At 44.1% G+C, this 19,805-nt stretch overlaps 1 protein-coding gene and 1 long non-coding RNA gene across 2 annotated transcripts in view; one reads left to right on the forward strand and one right to left on the reverse strand.

The window, feature by feature from the left end:
* Nucleotides 1–19,805, forward strand: part of KIAA1217 (KIAA1217 ortholog) — a 426,188-nt gene that overhangs the window by 112,877 nt on the left and 293,506 nt on the right. The gene's annotated exons all lie outside the window — the stretch shown is intronic.
* On the reverse strand, nucleotides 664–16,069 carry LOC115303767. Its single transcript, XR_003914229.1, has 3 exons — nucleotides 15,906–16,069; nucleotides 15,654–15,734; nucleotides 664–1,134 (listed from the first exon to the last, which is right to left on the reverse strand). It is a non-coding gene; the product is annotated as an uncharacterized LOC115303767 (long non-coding RNA).

The raw sequence follows: 19,805 nt of genomic DNA on the forward strand, positions 1-19,805 counted from the left end.
GTTTAGAGCTCCGAGACATTCTGAGGTTGGTGGAATATTTATGTTTGGTCACAACAGAGTGGTTTTTCCTTTGTGAGGCTTGAATCATGCTGCATCCCAGTGAAATTACTGGGTAATAAATGGGATGGGCTCTAAATTCCCTCAGAGTGAAGTGGGAAGATGTTCCCCCTTTTTCACTTTTCATGTGGCAGTTGTACCTTAATCTGCTTTTAGGAACAGCTGTTGTAACAGATGTTCATTTTAGATGGTATGGTGTGTGTGTGTGTGTGTGTGTGTGTGTGTGTGTGTGCGCGTGCGAGGGTTTTTGTTTTAGTTTTTTCCTGGTCATATACCTAGCAGAATCCTTTTCATGAAGAGATGTTTATGAAAACCCAGATCCTTTTTCCTAGTGCAAATAGGCTACCCTCTGCGTAATACCTTCACATTGTCGCCCACATTGCTATGTACCTTCCAAGGTCATGGTCCTCTGCTCCATGTTCTGTGTGGTTTTGCATGCAGCTAAAACCCCTTCCTCCCCTCATGAGACTTTCAGTGCAGGCTTATGGCTAATGGGAAGGTCACTAGTTGACAGAGAGGGTCTAATAGAAATCAGAAAGATGGCTGCACAACTAGCAGTATTCGACCTAAAACCAGGAGCAGCAGCAGACTGTTCTTCCTACTCATCCACACTACTAGTTTTGGGGCCAGATAGTCATTACAACTATCAAATCACGGACGCACTGGCAAATCCTGGTCTTGGTTGGTGCCGAAGCAAAAACTATTGTCTCCGGGAAAAAAAGTTATTTCTCTTATTACATAGAACATAAAGCATGGATATGTGTAACATTTACCAAATAGGTGTTTCTGTATGTAAAAAAAAGAGACACAATACTAAAATAATGGTTTTCACTGACTGAAAAGTGTGACCTTCCATGAAAGAGGAGACCCTCGGTAAGAAGTGTCCCTTCCAATTTCTGTTTTCCATTTATCTATGATCCGAAAGGAGAAATTCCGTGCTAAAGAATGAACTCTTGAGATCACCGCTCACCCAACCATTACTGTTGCAAAAGTCTTCATGCTATTGTAAAACCACAGGTACCATTCCAATATCTGAACAGAGTTGATGCTCCAGAAAGGCATGGCCTCATGTCAACCCTGCAACAAAAAGAATTCCAGTTGAGATAAGTTACAAGTGCTTGTACCAGGTCACTACCCATTCTGCAGTTTGGTTGATAAATGCCTAATAAGAATCTCCTGCAGGACATACCATTTAGCATTCTCCTGGCAAGACTTCCTCTTTGTAACTATTTGCTATTTTATTATTCTTCATTTTAATAAGTAATCTGCATACATGATTTAAAAAAGTCAGAATATGAATTCATACTTCTACTACCTGATTTACCAACTTTCAGGGATGCCTTTTGACTCCCCATTTGAATAATTAGGAAAGAAACATAACTACTCTGACTTTTATTCTCTCTTCCCAATACACATTACCAATATTTTAAAAAAATTTAATGTTTTATTTATTTTTGATACAGAGAGAGACAGAGCATGAGAAGGAGAGGGGCAGAGAGAGGGAGACACAGAATCTGAATCAGGCTCCAGGCTCTGAGCTTATCAGCACAGAGCCCGATGTGGGGCTCAAACCCATGCATGTGAGATCATGACCTGAGCCGAAGTCGGAGGCTTAACTGACTGAGCCAACCAGGCACCCCACACGTTACCAATATTGTTCTTTTTAAATGGCCATTGTTCATAGAATTTAAGTCTTGGAATATAATCTCTACAGTTGTCTTGGTTTGGGTCCTAAATGGGTTCTATCCTCAAGGCAACCCTTTGGCTCTAGTTTTTTAAAATCGTCTATTTGATGATTGGTGTCTGGTCTTCCAATATTTCTTCAAAAAACCTCACTGAAAATATTTTCCTGAGTTCTTAAAATTGAAAATCATTTGCCTGTTTACTTGAATGACCATGTGAAGTGTAGAATTCTTGAGTCACACTTGACATCTCAGAAGACTCTTTACACACTGACTTTCAGAGTTGATTTTTTTCCCTTGTAAGATCTGATCTGTATCAGTTTTTGACTTAGTCTATATTTTGATTTATAGATTCAAGTCTTTTATTTCAGAACAGCTTCCTGAATTACCTTTGGATATAATCACAGCTTTTCCTCTTACTTGGGCTTTTCCAGAGATGCCTATTATTTAGAAGTTGGATCTCCTTTGTTTTCCTCAACTTTAAGTTTTTATTTACTCAATTTCACTCTTTTCCCTCCAAGCTCATTTTACTTGGTTTCCTCAGCTCTACTCTCTGACTCTCCTCTTTTCCTCTTCCAACACTGCCTCATGTCTAAGCTCAATTTATTTATGTGATTTTGAAACTTTGCTCATGACCCAGGCCCTGCAGCCCAGTCTGTGTCTTTAGGATGTATTCATAAATGATTTCTGAAGACCTGATTAGGGACCCACTCTTTCACTCCATTTTCCTTAACCTGAGCTTCCTTCCTTGTCACAACATCATGGTTTCATCAAGCTCCTATCTCTCATCTTTTCCCTTTTACATTTGTTCACATAACTTGGGTAGCTCACTGACTAACCAGAAGCAAGCTCTTCCCAGTTTTACCCTCTACCCTGTCTCCTAGATCATCTGTTTCCTTACTTAGTTTCTAGAAAATACCATCATCTAAATGTGCTGTCTCACTTCACTGATACAGTCTGTGCTTTTACACTGTTCCCACCTCAATGTGAAGAAGCCTACTAACAACAGAGAAAAAAATGAGTAACCTTGGGAATTCAAGAGATTAACCTTGAGGGGGTTGACCTTATGCATACCATTTCTTTGAAGTCCAGCATTTTATCTTAAAAAGAAAGCAATATTTTTGTTCAACTCCATGATTTCTGTGTTTCTTTTAAATGTTAGTGGGAAGTAGTCCAAACTATTTGGCTATCATTACTTAATTCCCTCATCTTACCTCCAATTTTTTAGTAAAATTGAAGCCTCAAAGAGATAAGCCATAATAATAATGAGGTTTCAAGTACTTTCTAGCATGTCAGTGGAGATCCTCAGGGGTGTGAAGATCTCAGCAATGAATCAACCACATGTTAAAAAGGACCTCCCCACCCCATCTGCATCTTTAAATCTCTGGCCTCTGGAACAGTACTAGGTACATATATTTGTCTTTCCATAATTGTTTGTAGACTTGACCAGAACTGAAGTGGGGAGATTTCTTTGCCACATTCAATAGGCCACTGCTTATTTTAGCTTATTCTCAGTGTCTTCTAGCTAAAAGGCAATTGTTCTTTGTACTGAAAGAAATATCAAGGTGAGGCCTTAAGGAATCAACTGTAATGTGTGTTTATACTGTGAGTGCCACAACTCAGCTCTTGAAATAGGTGTTTCTTGTCATCGCCTCCAGCCTGAAAGAGAGCAGACATTTTTCTTGAGCCTTAATGGGGGAGTCCAGGTAACTGTGTGGGAACACAGGCCCTGCAATTAAGCTGCCTGATTGCAAATCCTGGTATCATCCTTGATAGTTGTGTGTCCATGGGCTTGTTCATGGACCTGTCATTACTTCATTTTCCTCATTTATTATATGGGGATGATAAGACTATGTGCCTCATCAGGTCGTTGAGAGGAACACATGATGCTATGTGTGAAAGTGTTCAACATCAATCCTGAGACAAAGTATGCCCTCATTAAATGATACTGTTCTTACCAATAAATGGTTGGCTGAAGGCACAGAGAGGTCGTAGGATGAGTCCAAAACATTTTGTTTAAAAATACTTTGAAAATGTGACCCCAAGACTAGGTAGCAGCTCTAGACAATAAGTACCTGCCTTTGTGAAAAACTCCATAATCCCCACAATTAAAAATATTTTCCCATTTCCTCCATATACACATACATGTACTCTGTCACCCAGAAATAGTAAAAGAGTTAGAGTAGGAAGGTGTTGTCTACAGGTCTTGTGCTATAGTCATTTCTCACCCTTACTTCTAAAGCCTGAACTTCCCCGACAGCTTTGTGTGCATGGGGTGTTGAACCACCTACCTCAGACTAGAATGGTAAGTAGCCTTGGACCCCCACTGAGCTTTAGAAGTTAGTTGTTGGGTTTTCCATATAGCAGGATTGCCCTGGTGGACAAACATAAGGGGCCTACAAGTTTCCCCGACTCACAGATTCCCCCATTCTTCCATATGTCCTGGGAGAGCCCAGCGCTATCTAGGAATTCCAGAATTAGAACAAGCCATTGAGAATGTCATGTTTAAGGGTAGGCAGGCTGCTGACTAGTTATTTTCTTTACATCTTCCAATCCTTTGGCATCTACTCTAGGAAACGCCAGCCAGAACTCTCCAATTATCTACCATATGGATAGCATCTATAAGAAAACAATGTATAATCTATATTAGTTATGTGCTCTGATGAACACAATTTCACAGCCAGGAAGGATAATAAGGATGTAGGTTTGTCACACTGTCCTCTTAAAAAGTTATCAGGCAACCTACACTACAGAGTCTATTATTTTATAGCCCAATTTTACTCTGTTTAATGTGATTTAAAGACCCACATATTTACCGATGAATTTGGTCAAGAGTAAGAAACATTTAACGGGCAGAATGGGAAAGCTCTCCATTTGGGAGAAGTATTTATGGTTTTGAAATTCTTGCAGAAGTCCAGATGAGGCTCAAAGTCCATGGCATAAGATAATTATCATGACCTTATTTTCCAAAGCCATTCCCACAAGGTTAAGTTCTTCACATGCCCTTCTTAGAGAAGCACATTTGAGACAGATTATGCTGGGGTCCTCCAACCCAGAACTAAAGATCACACCCAGATAAGGACTAAGGAGATGGACTGGAGAAAAGTATAGGATCCAATGAATTTGTCCTGTGTTTGTGACCAGAAGTGACATTAACAATGGCTGGGGTGATCCTTACACCAAGACATGGGAAATGAGGGGGCATTTGGGTGCCTCAGTTGGTCAAGCATCAGACTTTGGCTCAGGTCATGATCTATGAACTATGAGTTCGAGCCCCACATCTGGCTTGCTGCTGTCAGCACGGAGCCTGCTTCAGATTCTCTGTACCTGTCTCTCTTTGCCCCTCCCCAATAACATACTCTCTGTCTCAAAAATAGATCAACATTAGAAAAAGAAGTGGGAAGCTTATATAAAATGGCTAAGGGGCGCCTGGCTGGCTCAGTTCGTTAAGTGTCTGACTTTGGCTCAGATCACAGTCGTGAGTTTGAGCTGTTGGCAGTGTTTGAGCCTGCTTGGAATTCTCTCTTTCTGCCCTTCTCTCACTTGTGCTCTCTCTCTCTGTCTGAAAATAAATAAATAATCTTTAAAAAATAATGAGTACAATGGCTGAAAAGCTCTGTCTTCAAAACTCCTCTCAGGAAACTTTTTGTCTTAACAAATCTCATACCTCTACTTTTATCACAATCCTGTGACTTCTCTGGAGAGAGTAGCTGCCGTGAAATAGGCAGAGTCTGATACAAGACTTTATGCTGGGGTCCAAATGATCTAAATACTGAGTCCTGTGTAGACAGTAGGGTCTTTGCTGTTGCGTGCTTTGCCGTCCCTCCTGCTGAGTTACAGTCTTCCCGTGGTCTTCTCCATGGCCAGGTCACAATGCTCATCTTCCCTTAGCTAGAGGAGAGAATTCTCTAAATTGTTGCTCTCTACCCTAAACTGTCTCTCCTTAAGGAAATAAGTGAGCTGCTAGCTGCGCTAATCCAGAAAGCTCCAACTGTGTCAATGGTGGATGAGAAAAAGTGTCCAATTCTTAACATTTATGGCGTTAGAGAAGACCTCAGCTCTCAACAAAGGCATTGGTTTTTGTCTTGGTCTTTTCTCCTTCAGCGTTTACTTAACAAAAAGCATGCACGCATCACACACACACACACACACACACGGACACACACACACACACACACACACACACACACACACTTTGGTCCATTGATTTAAAGAAATTTTAAAATAACTTGGTTACCAAAGCCTGAGAGGGTTATACCACAAAAGAAAGCCTAGCAGAGCCAACGGGCTCCACAGCCAGTCAGTGACTGAATCCCAGCTTCTCTCTTCCTTAAAAGTGTGACCTTTGCCTAGCTAACGAATGTACTATTTTCTCATTTGCAAAATGATGATGATGATGATGACGACGATGATGGAACTTTCTTCCTGGAGTTGTAGTGAGAATTACATATGTGAAGAATTTACGACAATGATTAACACATACTAGGGGATAGTTTGTGGTTTTAAGAAGTCCCCTCAGAGAATACCACTTTCCCTACCCACGTTCTGAGCAAATGAAGAGGTAAATGAAAGAGTAAGAGAGTAACACATCATTTTGGTTACTTGATAAGGGCAGTCCTAACTATTACTTAGAGTCAGGGCAGCTGTGGGCTGCACCACAGAATTAGGCTAACTTTCTCACTTGTTCCAGAAATATGTGCACCACACCCAACATCAGCCCCCGAGAAACAGAGACAGAGACAGAGAGAGACAGAGAGGGGGCAGGGAGAGAGTTGGTCTGTGCCTCTATTGGAAAGGGTAAGGGGAGGGGCAAGAAGATTTGGGGGAAAATCCATCTCTCTAGAAAGTCAGGGGATGGGAACAAGCTTCCCTCTGCCAACATGATCATTCATTGTGAACAGTTATAATTAAACTGTGGACATTTCATACTCCACCTGCATCATTATGTAGTTGATCTGGGACATAGACTCTCAATAAATGTTTCTGATGCAAGGAGGAGTGCTATGTCTTTGCTATTTGGTTTTTATTAAAAATCATTTCCAAGGAGACTATAAATAACTTGCCAACCTTTCTGTGAAACTTTCCTGCCCATCCTGGCCTTTATTTTCACTTTCTGCTCAACTTTCTGCTCAACTTTCTGCTCAAACAGGACATCCACAGAGCTCACTGGGTCCTTAGCACAGGCAACCTGACTTTGTATAGATTTTACATACTGGTTCCTTCTCTCCGCCCATCTTATCCCCCCAGGTTCCTCAGCACCCTGCACACCATGGGATTCACACCATGTCCTCAGATTTTGTGACATTTCCCACTCTGTGCAGAGGGCAGAAGAAGTGGAAAATCTGAGGGTAGCAAGTCACCAAAGGAATATTCTCCTCCATGGTGTAGGTGAAGAAATAGCAAAGCAGGGAGAGCAAATGAGGAGGGGGGGTGGTTTCAGCGCTAAGAATTGGGGCTTTGATGGTTATATTATTTAAACACTGTGTGGCTGTGCCGAGTTTCTGCTGGGAGTTCAGTCTGCGTACTAGGCAGAGAAGACACCAAGATGAGCAACACATACAATGTAAGTCCTACCCTCAAAGAGCTGGTCACCCAGAGTTGTGGTTTCCAACCTTGCTTTTGCTGTCATAAATAACATCCTATGCAATGAGCCCTCCTCCCGGTGAACCAAATGTGTCCCCTCCCTCTGGCCCCTCCTGAACATCACTGATGCCATCACTCATACACACTTGAGTGCAATGCTAGGCAGGCGTGATAAACACTACACCACATGGGTAAACGCGGTCCTGCCTGAGCACTGAGAGGGAAGCAGGAGATCACCATTCAAGCCAGACCTTGTGTAAGGAGTGTGCGACAGGAGGTGATGGGAGCACAGGAAAGGCATTCCAAACAGGGGAGACGGCGTGAGGAAAGGCAGAGCTGTAACTGTCACCTGTGTGTCCAGGAAGAGCCAGCATCCTGTGTCCCATGCAGTGAGGGGTTGCCAGATTTAGCAAATAAAAATAACAGATTCCCTCTCCAGTTGGGGCAGACTTCTATTTAAGAGGTATTCATCAATTATCTGACACTCGAATTTAACTGGGCATCCTGTGTCCTATCTGCCACCCAATCCCTGATGCATAGGGCCTCTGAGCACACATCCTGGCTGCTCTGAGGTGCACAGCTGGACTGACAGCCCTGGAGCAATTGCACAGACACCAGCTCAGGGCCGTCCTGCTCCGTCACTCTTGAGAAATCTGCCTGATTGTTTTCTGTCTTCGTTTTAAAATTATTATTAGGGAAAAAAAAGAAAAGCATTTCCAAAGACGGACATTTCAAATCTCTTTGGGATGAAATTGTACTATGAGTCCTGCTGTATCAAGTACTGGGTACTTTTTGTAAAAAGAAATGCGAAGGATGCTACATAGGAAATATGGCAGTTTTCACCCTGCAGAGCTAGGCTCACGTTCAAAGCAGGCTTTTGATGCTCTCGCCCTCTAGCGGCCAAATGCCTAAACAGGGGTTTGAGTTCCTACTTCAACTGTCATCCCCTTGGGACTGAGCCCTTGCTTTGACTCTCTCTGAGTGAAGTAATTAAAAAAGACACAAGATGGTGCAAATGCAGGTGTGGGGAGATCCTACACCCAGCATGAGAGGCACTCGAGTCCAGGAAAGAGATGCAGAATGTTGGGCTGCTCTTCTGTGACCTCTTACTTCTTCATGATACCCTGGGGCAAGTCTTCTGGTCCCAGGGGGACTGCTTCTGCCCCTGGTTGCCTTGACCTTCATTCATTTATCCAACAAATATTCCTGTGCTGAGTGCTGGGCATAATACATAAAACCTAACCTATTTAGGGGAGCCTGAGGGGCTCAGTCTGTTAAGTTTGGGACTCTTGATCTCTGGTCAGGTCATGATCTCATGGTTCATGAGTTCGAGCCCTGCATCAGGCTTCATGATGACCTTGCAGAACCTGCATGGGATTCTCTCTCTCCCTCTCTCTATCTCTCTGCCTTTCCCCTACCCACACTCACACTCTTCCTCTCTCTCAAAAATAAATTAATAATAAAAAAAACATAACTTATTTCATCATGATTTGGAGTTAAACCAAAGACTTTGCAGAATTCAAGAAATTGTACCCAAAACAAATTGAACTCATTGCTAGTCACAGGAATTTTAGAATCATAAAAGGGTCTACATGAGTAATACATTTTTTTCTATGACATCCTTGCTTTATAACTCATACATAGGACATCTCTTTGATAAATGGTCATTGGACTTCTTGACAACTATTTATAATTTCGCACATAGTCACCAATCAGATTGTATATAATACAAAATCGATGCCATGTGATATGCCTAGAGCCATTTTCAACTTTATGAAAAAAGGGGGACTTGGCAAAACATTGAATTCTTTCTGTTTTCCTAGAATGGGCAATGCTATGCCCGACTTTGGAAGACTATCCCGACAGAAACCTATTAGGTCAATGAAGTTGTTTGGGAAATAGTCGGTTCTGTTTGTGGTTTGACCAAACAAAATCAGTGTGAAAATCTCAGTGGCCTGTTGGTGTGTCACCTGTGGCTGTTTAGTCATAAAGGGTCATCTTCCCAACCTCTGCCTCCCATGTTCTACTAATCTGCACACCATTCCGATCTTACCTCCTAAGTGTTTCGCAAGTCTGCCTAGTTTTTTATCTTTGCTAACTCCTTGGTTCAAATTCTCACAACTTTTTTCCTAAACTATGATAATAGACACTTGAGTGTGGTCCCCTTTCCTGCTTCCTTCAACTCCATTCTCCACCCAGTTAAACAGTAATCTGACCACATCATGGCTGTTTTCTTTCCTGTGCATGCCTCCACAGTGCTAGGATAAAGTTCAAGCTTTTTGTACGTTGAATGCATGGGACTGCCACCTGTCCAGCCGCGTCCGCCACCCCTACATCATCCTCCTCAACACTTCTCTGCAAGAGGCTGGCAGGTGCTCTCAGCAGGTTTGTGGATCTGTTAAATGACTGTCCAAACCCATAAATCTAGCTCTGTGCTGTCTTGGTTTTCATTTTCTCCTTTGTAAAACCAGAGCCCAGAGGAGACCAGATCCCATTCTAAACATGTTATGAATTTGTCTCAACTGTGTTTAGAGTCCCATTATCAGTGAGTAATATGTTTATCAGATTCCAGAGGCTCCCAGCCCATGCCTTCCCCCAGGCCTCAGCTGTGTCGCATTCTCTGGATAATTCTGTTTGGGTGCCTAGTGTTGTGTTCATTGGATTTTGACCTCGACATAGAGTAGAAATACCTTGGTTACAAGGGCTTATTCATTCGTTTGTTCATTTTGTTTGTTCATTTGTGCATTCATTCATTAATTCATGAACTGTTACTGATGGGGAGAGAGCGGAGAGTCCCAGTCTTTCTGAGGGAGCAAGATCCTCTCTGACAGATGCTTCCTACATGAGAACTAAGTCTCTACATCTTTTAACTTTCCCAACCAGTCTTGTAAGCTTAATGCCACTGGGCATGCCTCATCCAGATCTATTCTTGATGTGTCTATTATGTTTAGATGACTGAGGTCACTGCATTTTATTTTCATTCAGAGCAATGCAGACATTGAATAAAAGTGCCAAAATGAATTCCCCGTGACACGGAGAGGACATATCACTGTGTAGAGTGAACTGATGAATATTAGGAGGTCATGCTCATCTGGCCAGCAATGGCTGCACTTTCTACCTATGTCCAACAGCTTTAGTTACACATCTGGTTCCCTTAGCGATCATGACCCACTTGGGGATAGTAGAGGGTGATTGGTCATGTTTTGACCGAGATGTATTCCCTTACTACACTTACTTGGCACTTACGATGTGCCAGGCACTGTCTCCATTAATCCTCCAGGCAACCCTCTGGGATAAATTCTTTTAAAGAGCACATGCATGCATGCACAAGCAGGAGAGGGACAGAGAGAGAGGGAGAGGGAATCCCAAGCAGGTTCTATGCTGTCAATGTAGACCCCGACGGAGCTCAGTCTCATGAATCATGAGATTACGACCTGAGCCAAGATCAAGAGTTGGACACTCAACCAACTGAGCCACCCAGGAGCCCCAAAGTAAGTTATTATTCTTATTTCCATTTTACAGGTTAGGAAAACTAAAGCACCTTGCCCAAGGTTGCATAGCGGGTGAGTAGTGGAGCAGAGTCAAGCTTGGACCCCAGAGTATGTGCTCTCCTCACACAGATAACCCTTTCGGAAACATTAGCAGCTCAAGGTAGCTAACCCATGTTCTTCCCTTGACCTTAAAGCTGTAGCCCTGTCTATGCAGTCAGTATTTGTACAAAAGAAGAACAGCAGAATACACATAGGTAACCCTCTTCTCCCTTCCGGTAGTTGGGGCGGGGGATGGCAGGGCTGCTTTGGCGGGGAGGGCAGCCCCCAGCAGGGGTTCCCCGCCTTACTACCCTGAGCCTGGCTTGTCTGCAAGCTGTAGTAGAACTGAGACCAAATGTTATAATTGAGAGGAGTGTCTGAGTTTCTCTAGTCGAAAGCCTTCATTTTATAGAAGAGAAATCCCAGGGCCTAGAGAGGTTAAATAACCACTCATCCAAGATCACACAGCTCAAGAGTGAGTGTGGGGTTGCTTCTGCACAAATTGAGAACCTGAGTGAACCAGCACTCTGTCAATTCTTAGTTTCCTGCTTCTGTTTTGTCGGCATCTTTTGATTTTTGGGCTCCCTGGGTGACATTGATTATTATTGATTTCTTCCTCCTATTACATGAATGTAGATGCTGGCTTCATCATCTATACGGTTTCTGTGGAATAGTGACTCAGACGTGTGTGAGTCTTTAACTTGGGAGAATATTTAAACGGGGCTGGCAGGTTCCAGGGCACCTGTTCTTTGAGCAAATACAAGGAGAAGGTGGGAGGGAGAAATGGAGGGACATTGTCTGGGACCCCAACAGGCACACGCCATGAAATCCGGTACATTTATCACAGCTCCTAACTAAGTGCTCACTGCTCATCTATCTTCATCCCTTTCCCACCCCCCATTCAGTGCAGCCCTCACCATGCGACGAATCACTTCTCTAAACTACAGATGTGGTCCATTCCATCTTTGTCACCTGCTGGATACAATTTAAGCTTCTCATTTGAGGGGCTTCTGGGTGACTCAGTTGTTAAGCATCCAACTTTGGTTCAGGTCATGATCTCACAGTTTTCGAGGTCGCGTCTCACTTTGGGCTGTCTGCTGTCAGCGTAAACCCTGGATCCTGTTCCCTTCCTTCACCACCTACCCTCCCCCCAGCTCGTGTGTCATGTCCCCTCTCTCTCTCTCTCTCAAAAATAAATATTTAAAAATAAAATAAGCTTCTCATTTGAAATGCAAGAACCCTCAAAATTGGCCCTTACTTACTTTATCAATCTTCTGCCAACCCTGATCCCCATCATTAATTTTTTTTTAACTATTTGCCGCCGCCACCACCTGCTCCCCACAGCCCGGAGCACATGCACCCTACTCATCCTGTCGCTTCAGGCATTGGTCATGGCCAACCTGGGGTTCCTTGGTTTGAAACATTCCTTCCCCAGTGACTCACCTGCTGAAACTCTATTCCTTCTTTGAGACCACACATTACCTTTTCTCCAAAGCCTTTCCTGTTCTTGACCAATGTGGCCATTCCTCTGTCTGTGCTTTGTGTCTATATCTCAACTAGAGCTCTACTGTTTTTTCTTTAATTAAGTGAACATAGAGATTATCTTCTTAGTCCACATGGTTTCATCATTCCTTCACTGAGCCCACCAGGCTAAAAGCATTTACTCGGTATCTCAGTGTGCCCAGGGCTGTGGTAGGGGCTCAGGTTCCAAATCGACTAAAGCTAGTCTTCCTCTTTTGTGACCTCACCATCTCATGAGAGATGCTCACATTTAAGTAAATAAATAATGTGCAGTGGGATGAACATTCACAAATCTGTGACTTGTCTTCTTGATTTTAGCATCCTTAGCATTCTGCAATGGCAAATTAGTGCTCAATATTTTAAAAAATATTTTAAGTCATGTCTACACCCAATGTGGGCCTTGAACTCACAACCCTGAGGTCAGGAGTTGCATGCAGCACCAACTGAGCCAGCCAGGCAGCCCTGTGCTCAACAATTTTTTTGAAAAAATGAAGGGGTGAGTGAATGAGGAGATGGATATATTGGTTACCAACACTAAGCCAACATTCTCCAGACTACGGTGTCTTATAAAGCAATTTTATGAATTACAAGAACAAAATATTTTACTTTTTAAAAATAGTTATAGGTGTGCCTGGGTGGCTCAGTCGTTTAAGCATCTGACTTTGGCTCAAGTCATGATCTCACAGTTCGCAAGTTGGAGCCCCATAATGTGCTCTGTGCTAACAGCCCAGAACCTGCTTTGGATCCTCTGTTCCTCTCTCTCTGCCCCTCCCCCATGCTCTTTCTCCATCTCTCTCAAAAATAAAGAAACATTAAAAAATAATTAAAAAATAAAAATAGTTATGCATTTACCATACGTAGAAAAGTCAGAAAATATAGCATTATTTTATCAAACCCATAATTTTAACAATATTAACAAAGAGATTCATCTTTTTAAGTGACTCAACACTAATATAAAGTGTAACAATTTGATGACAGAAAACAAATTGCTGAAGTTTGAGAAACACTGACTGGACAAGGTAATTTTCACAATTTCCTTTTCCTTAGGTTTTTTTTTTTTCCTGAAACCAGTCTACACTAATTTACCTTTGGAATTTTTGGAACTTCTTGAAATAACTCATTTTACTGTAAAAACCTGCAACCAAAGGCAATTAAGAACTATTTAGTTTAAATTTTGAAAACCATAGGGGTGCCTGGGTGGCTCTTGATTTTAACTCCGGTCATGATCCCAGAAGACCACGGGGTTGTGGGATCGAGCCTCATGTCAGGCTCTATGCTGAGCATGCAGCCTGCCCAGGATTCTCTTTTTCCGTCCCACCCTACCCAACTCACACGTGAGCACACACACACTCTCTTTGTCTCAGAAATAAATATGTAAATAAATCTTGAAAAAGATGGGACAAAGAACATTGTGTTTTGACGATGAGCCAAACCATATTCATTTATCTCAGAAACGATTCTGTACACTGTCTCCTTGAGTGTCCTGACTTCCGCAGGCTGTGACCTGGCCCATGACAAGGCGTAGCCTCACCCATAAGTTGGGTTATTATTATTTATATGAGGAAGTAGGAGGATTAGGAAATGGCTTTCCCAGGCGTCCTGAGCAGCTGGACATGATCCTTGACATTTAGGATAAGTGGTAGCTACTCCGGGAACGGCGGAAATCTGTCCTTGTCCCGCTCCTTCAGCTGCTCTAGCCTTGCCTGCCTCTTTCTCTGTAGCTGCTACTGCTCTCCCGGTAGAACTCTCTCTCTCTCTCTCTCTCTCTCTCTCTCTCCCTTCCCTACCCCCATCCCTTGTTTTTGCAGCCTTTTGGCTTTGCCTGTTAATGACTGTTCTTGGAGATCCTCTTTGCCCAGCCATACGGCCTGCACCTGAGGTGACCGCCTGAACCCAGGTTTCCCAGAACTTTCCTGAGTTTAACATGGGAATTTCTGCATCCTGAGGCACCTGGGTGACTCAGTCCTTTGAGCCTCGGACTTAGTCTCAGGTCATGATCTCAAGGCTCAAGGCTTGGGAGTCGTGAGTCCGGCTCACTGCTGTCAGCATGGAGCCTGCTTCAGAAAACTCTGTCCCCTCCTTCTCTATGCCCCTCCCCCATTCATGCTCTCTCTCTATGGTCTGCTCTCTCTCAAAAATAAATAGACATTTAAAAAAAAAAGGAACTTCTGCATTCTGGGATCACCCAAAGTCCTGGGCAAACCTGGCCAGCTGGTCACCCTAACTTGTTATCTGTACCTTATTCAAATTCTGTAGGCAACAAAAGGGCAGATCTGACTGGGTCCCGCCCAGCACTCATAACAGGGAGCCCTGGCTTGGGGTGGCATAGAGAAGCTCCTGGCTACCTTCCTCGGCTACCTTCCTCGGAAGGGGCTTGCGAGCAGGATACATTGGGGTTATGATCCACTCCTCGCTGGGCTACTTCGCTACACCACTTTGCCATGTATCAGGGTCTTGGGCTCTGACACACATGGGTTGGGGGTGTGTGCGGAAAGAGGGAGGTGTGTGGGGGCAGGGGAGCAGGTAGAAACTACTTATCATTTTATTCTTTGATGAATTCAATCACATCGCACAGATTAGACTCCTCATAGAGTGTTGTGGAAAACCTGGCCCACCCTCTAATTAAATATTTTACCCCACTAATCCTTGCCCAGTTGAGAGACTGTAAAATGTGGGAAAGAACATGTTTCAAAAGCAAAACTGTATAATGGGGGAAACAAAACTTTAAGCTCTTGTAGCACATGGGGAGGGACACAGAGGTCACCTAGGGGGTGGGGACAAGCAGAGACACAAAACAGCTGGTGAACGCCCCAGGTCTTTCTCCTCCTCCCACTGGGATCCTGAAGTTAGGGTCTTTGTCATTAAAACTGTTTTTTTCCATCTGCAATGAACACGGAACATGCATTGTACCCTCTCCTCAAGTCCTGGGGACTGGGGACTGCGGTGGGGAGAGATCACTGTAAAAATACTTAAGTTCTGGAGCACATGATTGGTTTTCAAGAATTGACTGTAAAACTTGAGGGTGAGCCGGCTGATGGAGAAGCTGGAGAGGGGCCCGCCCTCTACACACCCCTCAGCCCCCATCGCACCTGCCCCTGCAGTGCCCTGAGTCCCCAGGGCGAAGTGTCAGCCTCCCCGGCGTGAAACAGGAGGGCATTCGCACCACCCTTCGGTTCCTTGTTGTCCTGGCTTTTACTCCCTAAAACTAAGAACTGATGAAAATGGGAAACAAACAAAAATCTAGGTGCGCTACTGAAACAAAGTCTATGTGAATGATTACCTGGCGGAGAAGCAGATCAGTACATTCAATCCAGTTTCATCCTTTCCCCTGCCTGGTAAGGAAGGCCAGGAGCTCTGAGTTCTAGGGTGGGGAGAGGAAAGCGGCGGCTCAGCAGAAGCAGTAGGAATAACCCCCTTCAGGCCCCTAGGAGGCATGTCACAGACCTCTCTCTTGCTGTACCCGGGTCACCCCACCTCTGGGCGGCTTCCCAACCCAACCGGCCTACACGACCGTACCTGAGCCCTCACTCACCTCACAGGCTCTTCCCCCTCTCAGGCCATGTCCGGGCTCCTCTCCACGGTCTCTGATCCCTGGTCCCAGCCTCACACCCCGGGGAAGCCCTGTCCCACCTGGGATGCTCCTGGCCTTACAGAACCAGCTCGCAGGCAGCATACATCACCAGGCCTCCGCGTGTGTACAGAAAAGACCCAGTTCTGTGATGGAGGGGAAAGGGATTTTAGAAAATACATACACTCTCCCCTGTACCAACTCTGGCTTTATTCTCCATTTTTAAAAATTAATTTATTCTTGGGGCGCCTGGGTGGTTCAGTCAGTTAAGTGTCAGCTTCGGCTCAGGTCATGATCTCGCGGTTGGTGGGTTCGAGCCCCGCGTCGGGCTCTGTGCTGACAGCTAGCTCAGAGCCTGGAGCCTGCTTCAGATTCTGTATCTCTCTCTCTCTCTCTCTCTGATCTTCCCCTGCTCATGCTGTCTCTCTGTCTCTCAAAAATAAAAATAAAAAAAATTTTTTTAAAAATTTTTAAAAATTAATGTATTCTTGAGAGAGACAAAGAACATGTGTGCACACACACATGTGCGCATTAATGGGGAAGGTGCAGAGAGAGAGAATCCCAAGCAGGCTCCGTACTGTCACTGCACAGAGCCTGATGTGGGGCTTGAACCCATGAACCGTGAGATCATGACCTGAGCTGAAATCGAGAGTCAGACACTTAACCAACAGAGCCACCCAGGCACCCCTATTTTCCATTTTCCATTTTGATAAAGCAAAAGGAATGAGAATAATTGAGGGGTCCGCCAAGGCAGTTGTGAGAAAAGAGATTAAAAGATCCTAAGTGTTAAGCAAATTCAACAGGGTGATGGCTGACTAGGGGGCCTGACTGGCATTAACTCTCCAGGTCTCAGTTTGCTTATCTGTAAAATGGGGGAGGGAATAGAAGTTAACCCTTGATCCCACTTTTCTTGCCCTGTGATTGGTTCCCCCTAGCACTTTCTCCCCCCGCCAGCTCACTGCAGCTTTGCAGGGCACATGGAGAAGGCCAAGGGCAGAAGTAGGCCAGGGAAATGCCTTCCTAGGGAGGTCTCACCAAATACTCTCTGATGAAAGGGTTCATAATAGCACCGCTGGGTACAGCAAGGAACAAGCAGGGTGCTTGTGTCTGTGGGAGTTCTCACATTTCCTGGGTTCCACCTTTAGGAACTCAACAGAATATGTCACGGTTTAGCCCGCTCTGGGATCAAAGGGGTAAGCATATGTACATTGCAGTTTGCACTTAAAAGTCGCCACCTGGAAGCCAGACTTGGTCCGCAGTGACCACGCAAAGCAAAGCTGAGCGCTGTGCTCCTCACGATGTGCTGCACACATGGCAGTCCCCAGATACACTGCTTGGCAGACGTGGTCTTTGCTTTGCAGCATCTTCCAACTTAAAAGAGATAAAAGAAACCCCACAGAAATGGACATCAATGGCTTCTCTTGAAGAGAAAGCAAATATGCTTAAAGCATTAACACATTGGATCTAAGTGTAGCTCGTATTCATAATTGCGTGGAGAATTTTATGGGGTAGGGAGAAAAGTTCCAAGACATGGAAATAGAGAGAGACTTGAGTGGTGGGGGAGGCTTTTGACCAACTCACTTCTTCTTGGCTGGCCAGGTCTCCTTGGAGCAGCTGGGATTTTAAGAACTCAAGTAAGATCAGGAAGATTGGTTACCCTCTGGAGAAAATGCTAGAGATATAAATGGTTACATGGCCACATCTGTGAGACCTTCATCCTGCACAGAGAAAGGAAAATTCTGTTTTGATGGACAAATCCTACAGCATACACTATGGTGGGAATTTTATTCTCTGATGTGACGTGGTTGGTGGGGCTTGTAAAATGGCTCAGATGACGGTTCGTACCTTTAATTGATGCTTACACTTCTCTGGGGAGGTCTGTGTAGGGAAACTCAAACAGCATTATTTGTGCTCATTTTGCATTTGGAGACCCGAGGAGCACAGGGGCTTATCTTGGGCTATGCACACGGAGATGACCATCTGTCCTGTTTGCCGGGGACAGTGGTTTCTGCGTCTTGCCCTGTTGCAATTATTTATAGTGTCCCCTTTCCCTGCCACAAGTGCTCTGGTCTATATTTAAGTATAAAGTCACCCTAACCAGCTGACGCACTGCTGGCAAGAGCAAGATCGGAGAGCCTGCATTTCCTTCACCAGATCATCCGTTTAAGCAAATGTTTTCCCAATTGTCCCAAGTCTTTCATTTCTGAACTCCAGGGAGACACTCAGGGGTGTTCCCTTCAGAAGGGAACATGTAACATGTCAAGGGGGGCTCTGGCTGAAACACTTTTGGTTCATTTATTTTTTATTTTACTTCATTTTGTTCTCCTTTCAGTTACCAATGTTTTCGACAATTACATTTTATGACTTCAGCTAGCATTAATTGTTTCTTTCGTGTCCTCTTGTCAAATCATCGTAAGTGATATTGTGCTGAATAGCATTTAAACTAAAAAAAAAAAAAAGAATTTGGGAGCACCTGGGCACCTGGGTGGCTCAGTCGGTTAAGTGTCCAGCTTCGGCTCAGGTCATGATCTCACGGTTTGTGGGTTCGAGCCCCGCATCAGGCTCTGTGCTGACAACTAGCTCAGAGCCTGGAGCCAGCTTCAGATTCTGTATCTCCTTCTCTCTTTAACCGTCCCCTGCTTGTGCTGTCTCTCTCTGTCTCTCAAATAAATAAATAACATAAATAAATAAAGAAATAAAATTTTTAAAAAAGAATTTGGAGGGGCACCTGTGTGGTTCAGTGGGTTGGGCATCCGACTTTGGCTCAGGTCATGATCTCATGGTTCGTGGCTTCGAGCCCCCCCCCCCCCCACCGTCAGGCTCTGTGCTGACAGCTCAGAGCCTGGAGCCTGCTTTGGATCATGTGTTTCCCTCTCTCTCTGCCCCTCCCCTAATCATGCTCTGTTTCTCTCTGTCTCAATAATAAGTAACATAAAAAAATTTAAAAACAAGATTTTGCGTCATATCAGGGTAATTCCACAAAGGCTGGATTCTAGCAATGATTTCTCTCTTGAAAAACTCACATGAAGGAAGAGTTGACATGCGTTCCACAGCTCTGTGATTAAACAGGCCTGCTAAGAAGTCACACGTAATAGGTTCTGATTGTTGTCAGTGACGCCCATCATGGCGGATGTCTGTTTACGTTGTGTTTTCAAATCCAACAGTGGCCCGGTTCTGTAACAGGATGGTTCCGCCTGCATCGTCCCCATTTGCCCTTTTATCTCATCACTTGTCTTTCCTTTTAAATGACACTGTTTTTTGTGTGTTAGCTCATTTTGAGTCATGAATTGCCAACATATGGAGCCATTAAGCAAGAAATAGTCTTGCACCTTCGCTGGTTAACAGAAACGGAGTTGAGAACTCAGCCCGCTGGTATCATTATTGTCGCTCTCTATATGACTGCGGGAAAATCACATTTCAAGTTCTTCCCGCTTTCCTTATGCGTTTCACAGCAAATTTTAAAGTCTGGCAGTAGGCAGATTGGTTTGTAATAGCAATTTTTAAACCTACAAATTAAATTAAACCTAAAAGCACGGCGTGTTTCCAGTTCCAATAGGGTTTCTTCCAGAAAGAACATTTCCACAGTAACAGCAATGACAATAATAATATTTTTCATGAAGAGCTGAGTTACTGAATGTATGGAGATTGCAGAAAACAGTATTTTCTAGAGCCCCCTCTCAGAGAAGCTGACAATTAGCAAAAAGGTCCTAGGAAGGTCTGCGGGCTTTGGAGAGTGATGTACAGAATAGTCAGTGCAAAGGCATTAGTACAGTGCTTTCTCAAAGGTTTTCAGTTCTTGTTGTCCAGAGGAAGGAACAAAGGGCCAGTAACTAGTCCGGTAGAAGCTTTCCCCCATAGAATGGT

Source organism: Suricata suricatta, chromosome 10 (assembly GCF_006229205.1).
Source record: "Suricata suricatta isolate VVHF042 chromosome 10, meerkat_22Aug2017_6uvM2_HiC, whole genome shotgun sequence".
NCBI classification, from domain to species: domain Eukaryota; kingdom Metazoa; phylum Chordata; class Mammalia; order Carnivora; family Herpestidae; genus Suricata; species Suricata suricatta.